This window comes from Lepidothrix coronata, unplaced genomic scaffold, assembly GCF_001604755.1.
Source record: "Lepidothrix coronata isolate B3197 unplaced genomic scaffold, Lepidothrix_coronata-1.0 Scaffold34, whole genome shotgun sequence".
NCBI lineage: Eukaryota > Metazoa > Chordata > Aves > Passeriformes > Pipridae > Lepidothrix > Lepidothrix coronata.
Window position 1 is genome coordinate 4,625,645 of NW_016690214.1, and position 9,909 is coordinate 4,635,553.

Here is a 9,909-nt window from a genome sequence, read left to right on the forward strand (position 1 = left end):
TAGTATTTCATAATACTGCTGGAAAAGTTTGAAATTGGAGTGATACAACTAGCAGATTGCAGAGTTATGGTGATGTTTCAGTACTATTTCAAAGTCACAGCTCTACTAAAAATGACACTGTGCTGATGAATTTCCCAGTAAAAACACTTCTGTCCTACACATCGATGGTATAAACAGACTGAGCACAGACAAGTAGCACTGGGCTAATAAAGCAACTAAACATGCTCTGGACCCTCAGCATGGCCATGAAAACAACCTGACTCTGGACAGCTTCAAGTTCAGCATGGTTTAGCAAAGAGTCACAGAGGACAGTGCTGTTCACTTAGCACTGCCAGTCTCCCTGTCTTTGAGGTGACTGATCATCACATTTTGCATGAAGACAGCCTAAAAACTTCTAAAGAGCTTTTTCAGGCCTTGTGAAAGCTCCCAGGGCAGCTTCCACAACAATCCCAGCAGCAACCCAAAGAAAAGGGGGCAGGACCCTGAAAACCCAAGTGGTTAAACTCATAGAAAGGCAGGCGAAGCTGTGAGGTTCCAGCAGAACGGTGCCAAAGGCCTTTTCATCCTCCTAATGCGTCATTTTCTGCTGATTAAATTTTCCACTGGAAAAAAAACCCCGACAAGCTGCTATTTCCCCTCACACCAAATCATAGTAATGAAAGTTTATAAAGTAGCCATTCATTCAATCCAAACTTATTACTCCAAGCGTGCTTCTGCTTCTTTCCCCCTGTACTCCACATTAAGCATCCCTATTCAGTGGCTGTTATTATGGGAATTGTTCTGTAATGAAAACATAAATCCTCACAACAGGAGTGCATTTCCACAAACAATGTAAGAGGGGGCACGTTCCCGGTACCTCCTATGGCTCTAATCTGTGCTACCCATTCATATGCTGTAGTTAATGCCACACGTAATGGCTTCATGATGGAAAAAGCCTGCTAGCCTGGAGATACATGGTGCTCCAGAGGTCTCCCTCGCAGTTTACTGTGTCCATGAGGAATCTTGTTCTTTTTGTCATAAAAAATACAGTCACCTAATGCAGCTTTGGCAGGTCCCTGCTCTGGCTGGGTACAGTCAGACGTGATTCTGCTGAGCAGAAGCTTGAATAACTGTAATGTTCTTGTGAATGTGCCACGTAGTTCAGTGAAACAGGAATAGAGTGTGCCGGGTAAATATGTAGAATTTGTTACCTGACAGTCCCACTGATGAACAAGTAGGAGTCAAATTCACCCCACTTTAGAGTACAAGAGGCAATGTTTCTAATTTCCTTATCGATGGGACTACTGGAAATGGCTTCTCTTCAAGTGCAGGGCAAGGGAATGAAGCCTGAATATTGTGCTCTCTCCATTTCCCCACTCTATTTCCACATGAAGTGCCATGCTGGAAATGAGTTGGCTCCCTCAGGTACCTGAAACAAGAAACTAAAGTCACCAGGGCTGTTTGGCTGCTGCTGGGCTGGGCTGAGGGAATCTGTGCTCTCTGCTCCTGGAGAGGGAAATGGGCTGGGGAGGAAGAGTATGACAGAAGTGGGGCAGGAAATAAGAGATCCCAACCCATCTAATATTATTACCTGATGCAGTGCTACTGCTCTTATTGGGACCAACACTCTGCAGCTCCTGAGCCAGGCAAGGCTGGCAAGAAAGCTGAGAGAAACTAAAGGGAAGGAAAAGCCTCCAGTTACCAGCTGCCTCGTGGTTAACAATCCCTTAATGAAGCAGCCCTTAAACGTCTGAAAGTCAAAGTACTTGATACTACCAAGGTATCTTTTACTCCTACAGATATTGCAAAAGTCTCAAACAGTCCTAAGAGGTTTTTATACACCTACAACTTTTACGTTATACGAGATCCTGATTTTTATTTTCAAAGATGCCAAAGATCAAACCCAAACTGTCTCTTTGATGGTGTTTCCTCTCCTGATCTCACTGTGGCAGCTGAGACACACACAGTACTGCAGAGGGTGGCCTTCAGGGTGCCAAGCACTTTCTTCTCAGAGCACCAAGAACAGCCTTTTACCGACTGTTTCTTATGGGATGCAGAAAATACAGGTGTCACCTTCATTCTTCTTTTTCATCCGTGTTTTTGGAGAGATTCATCGCACATCTGCACACATTTGGGCCCTCTTTAATCGAGAGGAAAGTCAGGTGATGATTTACTGTTGGTGTGAGGGAAAAGAGAATATAACCCTTCCCTCCCTCAGATGACCTCAGTAAAGGATTCTGCAGGGAGACACGGATTCTGCAGGACTTGTTGTGGTGGACACATTTCTCTCTCCTTTTCTTTTCTTGGCACACCCCTAAGCTTCATTCTAACAGGCACAGTCTGCTGAGAACATCAGACCTTTAATAATACAGCAAAGAACTGCAGTGTGGGTCCTTGAAGAACAATTCTGCATCAGCACAAGACGGAATAAAGCTTTATATATCCCAAATTTTTGCCTCCACATTACACTTTAATTTTTATCCATATGATAAAACCAAGAAATGCAGTTATTGAATGAATCAGGTGTAAAAGAAACTGAAAATGCTGGAAGAAATTGAAAAGCTGAGCAGACCTGCCAGTGCTTTGCTACAGCTGAATCAAAATCTGAGTGTTCAAACCTTCGTCTGACCCGCAGGCCAAACAGAGCTTGGATCCACCACAGAAGTTCCTGGCAGGATCTATTTCCCATGTTGACTATAAAGCACTATTTTAAATATGCTCATGTTAACATAATTAAAAAATTGTGCTGTGCATATACTTTCCATGAAGGAGCTGTTTGTGTACTATATGTCAGCGATCAGCTTTGCTCTTTCAATAGTTTAATAGCACACTTCAGATGTTATATTTTAATATTCTCAATTAACTAAGTAGTACATGTTTGCTACTTAATGAATAAATGCACCTGACTGTGCTGCATTTTGTGCTGATACTGTTAATAATTTTTTCTGATTTTCTGACATATCTTAGTGATTTAGTCAAAGGTAATATGCAAATATTCAGTGAGATAGACTGACAATTGCTCTTTATGCTTTCCTGATAATGCTATAGACTTCACTGAGCTGCAAAGAGTTGATAAAATTGCACACACTTTACTTATTGCTCCATTATTCTTTGCTAATTGAGCCACATAGTTTAGTCAAGTGTTTACAAGCTTTGCTAATAGACTTGCATACAAATTTTGTTCAATTTGTTACACTGAAGAGAATGTTTACTACCTGCTGAGCTGCAGGAATCATGATGATAACAGTTCCGAAGTTGTCAACCAGTCAATAAACACAGACAGCAGCGTAACCAGTTGATTTGGGGAGCTTATTGCTTTTGCAATGCTCATGTAAATGATCTGGATTAACCCATATAATAACTAAGGTGGAAAGTCAATGGGGGCCAGATGCACTACTCTGCCTTTCTCTGAAACACCGGCTACATGGTCCATTAGGCAAGAACTTATTATTTTGCAGAGAGTGAAGTAAAACGGTGAGAAGCTTAATGGGAATGTCTGAGTTCACACAGCACACTTGGAAAGATGTCCTTAATCAAGGACCTTCAGGGCTCCAAAGATCATCGATTGCTAGAGGGGAATAATTGCTCTGAGGATGCTGGGTGGTCTCAGAGTGAGACAAAAGCGTTTTCTGCATGAGGATGGCAACTTGGGACAGTGTGTGGCTTATCCCACAACACTATTCTTGGCTTTCCCTCATTTTCACATGCTTTGTTTTCACCACACAAAAATGGGAAGCATCTACTACCAGTTCTGTGGAGCCATTTCTCCTCTCTGTCCAAATATGGACTTGTCAAAATGCATTTAGTGCAGTTCCTCTCAAAGAGGTTCTTGGAAAGTGGTTTTAGATCACACTGGTCATTTCCCTTTGCAGTGGAAGGAGGAATTCTGTGGCAAATCAATAGCATTTAGTTAAAAAGAAATCATCATCCTACGACAAAATACCTTGTAATAATAATAGTAATAAAAAAAAATCTACCATTATAGGAAGGTGAATTTTTTTGGCTTGTAGAAAACAACAGAAATCCACAGACTTCACAACTGCAGCACTACAGCAGTTAGACAGAATCAGACACCTGAGAATACAGCCCTGCCAGCCTCTATCCTGGGGGATAAATAATGCCAATTATGAAGTTTAATTTAATTGTTATAATGCATCAGTAAAAGAGGGACTATTGGGAAAGGCAACATGCAAAGCTCAGAATGTACATTCAGCTACTTTCTAAACTCTGCAAAGTGCAACAAAAGAAGCTGGTGCAGAAGGTCATGTGACTAAATTCCAGTTCCAGTGTCTCAGGCTCTCTTCTCTCTCCATTCCACACTCCCGTTTTCTAGCAAGGTTACCCTCTCATTCATTTTATGCATGAAACTTCCATAATCAAAGATTTTTCTGCAGCAAGAAGAGAATACAGAAAACTCAAGAGGTACCTATAGAAAGCATCAGAGATAAGAGCTTTGCTAAAGCACCTGCCTTGGTCAGCAAAATACAAGGGGATTAAGTATGGAAAAGGACAATTCAGTCAATAATAATTATAAAACCATTGTGTAGCACCAAAGAAGAGTTCAGTGAGCCAAACACTGAACTGGAGTTCTCGTGTTGGGTGGTGATAAAAATCTGTGCCTTCAGGTTAAAGACATCTGTCCCTCAGCAAAACTGAAAACAAAAAGGGTTCAGTCACCCTGGCAGGAGGTACAACAGGCCCCAGGCAGGGTCTTTGCTGTGCACACCAGCACAGCAGGCAACCTCATTTAGTCTGGAAGACATTCCTAACACAGTTACAAACCTCACTGCAACCACTTTGCTTTGCTTAAACCTACCTGGAGCTGAAATCTATTCTAAGCTGAGGAATAGCATCAACTATGCCACTAAAATCCCTTTCTACAAGGATTTTTCCCATTTCCAGCACCTGCCTCTTCTAGTTGAGTCCACAGACTGGCCTAGGACATTCAGTGGCACAATTCCCATTGCTCCCAGGAGACAGAAGACGTGCCTTCTGCAGTGCCCAGGTGGATTATGCTGTGTTTGTGTGCCTAGGAAGGAGACCATTCCACGTGCTCTGTCCTCTCTGCCCTCCTGGAAACCACGGGCTGAACTCGCAGCACACTGAGAGCCTCACAACGCTGAGTTTCTGGGCTCCTGTTCAGTGCACGGTCCATTGAATCCACCACGTGCCAAAACTCAGAACTGGAGTTTTCAAAAGCAGACCTAATATTACTCCCTTCAGCACAGTACTTTTGGAGGCCCATCCTGCCATCAATTAGCTCTCAGTCCTCCCATCGGTTTAATTAGCCCACGCTTGGTGGAACAAGAGAAAAACCTCCCTGAATGTTGAAAGGAGTCTGCAAAAAAGGCCAGGCCAGTGTTATTGTGCTTTGTATCCAGGCATCCCTTTTTTAATCCATCACAGGGCTCAGAAATGCATACACCAGTGGCACATCTCCTGTGTCCTCATAACACTGGAAATATTAATAATCCCAGGCACTGTAGCATGGGGTAATGACTATATCTGAGCTTTAATGATGTGTTGTGTCGATCTGCAGCGCCGAGACATTAATAAGCCTGTCTTTTATATGAAACAAGGCAGAATCCTTTATAATGGATAACGGGCAGACATTTTAGAGAGCTGAAATAAATACAGAAAAAACCCACACAAATAAAGCTTGGCCTATTTTTCTCCCCTACTAAAAGAAAAAAAAAAAATTAAAAAAAAATATTTTAAACCAAGAGTTTATTTGATAAATTCCTGATGATAAAAAGGATTTTAACATGCCCTGACCATACCATCTTTATACATATTGTTTCATTTTCTGTCCCATGCAAAGCCTGCAGCCAGCTGGGTGGTTAAGTAGCATCTTAGTTGTCAACCAGTATATCAATCAACAAAAGCACATGCTTAATTTTAAGCCACTTAAGTAAGAAGCCATCAGTCCCTGCAAGTTTAATTACATGTTTAGAAATCATTCTGCATCTAAAGCTAACAAACAAGCCTATGCAATTAAAACTACTGAAGTTCTCACTACACACTACTGTATTTTTCTTTCCTGCTGGAAACAGGCTCATGGAAAAGAGGAGATTGTATCAACAGAGGAGTTTACAAATTTCCTGATATTGCTAAGAAATCCACACTGTCCTGTGCAGCAAAAGTTAAATTATCCCTTTTATTCAAAATAAAGTGGGTTTAACTCAATTTGAAAGATGTGTTAATATAATTTGGGCGCAGTTATTAACACTTCATCCTGTCAGGACTGTTTTTATAGTGTCTCAGTCCCCACTAGAAGGAAATAAGGTGAAATACCTACTCCATGTCTGTCCTGCCATAACTAGAACTGCTTTGAATGAGATGGATCTGCTGCAAGGAGACAGTTTTCTGCTACAGCAGAGATATCCAGGCAGCAGGTAGCAATGGCAAGTTAATTTTGGAGATGACTGTGTTCTTGGGGTGTAATTTGGGAATATGTGACTCATTTCCCCACGCACTGAGAGGTGGAAGAGAAATCACATCACTTATTACATTCCATTGCACCCATCACCACACTAAGTGATCTAACAAGGAAGGCAATCTGTCCTCTCCAGCTGAAGAATAAGGGCTTTCTCTTACTCATTTTCCCATCATTCATAATTTGAGAGAGAGGAGGGAGAGAGACTGATCTTTGAAAGCAAATTGGGCAGTTCATAAGACTTTGATAAAGACAGGACCTTGCCCAAAGATGCTTTTTATTCATATAATGTTCAAGAGTCAATTTTACCTTCTTACTCAGGACGGGTTATAGATTAATTTGAATCAGTTTTGGATACCTTGGGAGCATATTTTTCTTTAAATCTATGCCTCTTCAATATAGTTTCATTTTTCATAGTGTTTAATCCCTTTTGCTTAGTATGACCACATTTTTTTTCTTAAAATTGACAAGTTATATTATATTGCTTTGGTACTTGTTCCACATTTGGGGATCAAATGCATACTTCAAAACCATTAGGGAACAGGAACAAATGTGCTCCAGCTTCGTTCCTAGATTTCAGATTAAACACTTTTATTTAGGTTTTATATTACCACACACTCTAATAAAATATATGCATTTATTCATCAAACCTGGAATGTATATTGTAAAAAGGATGTCTATATTAAAAAAATTGCTGTCAGTACAAAGCCCTGAAAAATTACAATTTAGCATTTTTTTCCACCCCAATAATCCCATCTCTCTCATTTATTAAAAACCTCAGCAAGAAAGAACTTTTCCTGTCTTCTCAAAAGAATAATTCTTTTACTGATGTCATCAGTAGTTGGAATGGAGTAGACATGAAAATTGAATTTACTTACTGTCTCCCAGTCACTCACATAGTAAATTATTCCTTTCCCAGCACTTTGGTGCAGACATGGAGTCAGTCCTCATCTGACTTAACCACAGAGTACTTCAATACAACAGAAACCTTTGTCAGGGCTCCAACTATACAATTTCTTTTAATCTAATCAGCTTTTAATAAATTGTTGTACAAAACTTTCTTATTTGTAGTAAGCAAGATATGTAGAAGTGATTATGTCCTCATTTTGCTTCTCTAATCAATCATAAGCTGATGACTTAGGCAAATAATCTAGTTCATAAAACAGTATGTGGCGAGTTCGTGAGGGGAACATCCATCAAAGTCAGGGATGGGTGATTTTTATAATTTGCTCCTGTTGGTACACATCCTATTGCATTAAATTTTAAAGAAGTTAATGGCAAGCTGAGTTTTATCCCATGTATTTCTTTTGCTCCTGTAGCCAGACACCACAGATGATGCAGGAAGATGAGACGCATAAGAGATATAAAATCCCAACAACATCTGCTGGATTTGGATCCTAAAGGTCTGCAGCACATCTCCCCATGGCCAACTCAGCCTCCCAGTGCTCCCAGTCCCTCCTTCTGCAGCTGCTGCTGGTGGTGCAGCTGGGTCAGACCAGTTCATGTGCTTTAAAGGGAATGTTCACTTTGATAAGAGGTAATGGGAGAAGTGGTCACTGTGAGATGCAAAAATCTACTAACCAAGCCTCCTGGCTACGTTCATCTCCTCTAGTCTTTGATAGCTGATCCCTGCCTTGTCCTTGGGATGCTCTCAAGTACTTCAGGGTTTCCCTCTGTGCTCTCTGGGGTGGCCTCCACTGCTGCTGGAATGCTGTCACCAGCCAAACAAATAGCTTGTGGTTTGGACTCCCAGAAAGTTATGACTCAATTACAGTAAAACAGTGTGTCATTATTTCCCCTCGTATATGCATAAAAGTTCTTAAAACTCCAAGGTAAATTGAGTTGGTTTCTTTGGGTTTTGCTTTGCTGTTCTGCAATGATATTTATGTCCTCTACCAGCCTCAAATAATGAAAATGTCAGGGGATGTAAGACAGTGTGTGCCTGGCTTACTGAGAGTCTAAAAATATAATACACTAAATGCAGTGCCCTTGTAATGGCTAAATATATTTTCTAATTTTCATGATGACTTGCCACTCTAAACATTGTATTTCTGCAGTTTATATTAAATCCATCCTCTCAATCTTTTGAAACAAGACTTACTACAGTCACAGTGGCAACAGGCAATCTACTGTTATTTTCCCCTGTGTCCCTCCACGCACCTGGGCTCCAAATATTGTTCTTGACTGATATTACAAATTTCTCTACAGTATGAATGTGAATCATCTTGGTACCATCAAGTTGTTTAGCAGTGGCAGCAATAAAAAGGGAACTACGGAGAGATGCCAAAGAGAGAGCTGGTGGGACAGCCAGCTCTTGTGTTAGCTGGGTGTGCTTTTCAGCTGAAAAAATAAGACTTATCTGTAATTTGAGAAAATTTGAGAAAATGTGATCTAGAAGTCATTAAGACACATCAAACCTATGTGTTCACAGTGTCACTTCTACTGTTGCTTTATAAAGCTCAGTTTGCTGCACAGGGCAGCACACACAGGGCAGCACACACAGGGCAGCACACACAGGGCAGCACACACACAGGGCAGCACACACAGGGCAGCACACACAGGGCAGCACACACAGGGCATCTCCAGCACAGGGAAATCACAAGAAATAACTTCATCCAACACTCTTTCAAATCCCCAGGTTGCATTTTCTCAGCAGAGGAATAATTAACAATAACCTTTCCCCTTTGCTCTCCTCTGGTCTCAGTCGAGTCAAAAGTCAGCTGTAATATTTTAGGAAACAACTTTCCCCTTCCCCTACACTCTGTGTAGTCAATTGTAGGGAGTTTAAAGTTACCGGTTTAGAACAATAGCATTTTATTCTGCGTTTGCATCAATCATTACCCAACAAGCACAACAAGGAAGAGCACAGCCCTGAGACTCCGATAGTCATCTAATGACTTGGGAGAAGATTTCACACTCCCTGCTGGAAAGAGAAAGCAGGAAAAGCTCTTTTTCAAACTGAAACTAGATTGCACCACCCGAAAATGAAGCTTGTAGTCAAATATTTGCATATACTTATCTCTGCAAATATTAGGGCTTTAGAATGGAAGTCAAACAAAAACAATGGTAATAGGGGTCTCATCAAGTTCTGTGAGCATAGAAACATCTAAACCACAGTGCTCTAATTAGTGCAAATGATAGAGATGAACGAGGAAGAACTAGTCTGGAAAGGATCTTATTTTTCTCCAGGCTTGTAGAATTCTATGCAAAACCACATATTTATGGTTTGACTGTTTCAGCCTGCTCGTGCCAAGCAAGATACAACAGAAAACTATTCTATGCTGCTCTTTATCCAACTGCAATACTCAAAATAACCACAAGTAACCAGATATATCACTATTTGCAGAAGTGTAGACATTCTCTCACCACATGCCTACAAACACCAAGAATTAATCTCTGACACAAAGTTTACAGCTTGTATGACACAACATTTGCATCGCCCAGGAAAATTAAGTTTTTTGCAGATTTTATTTTTTACTGGATTTAAAAGGTGT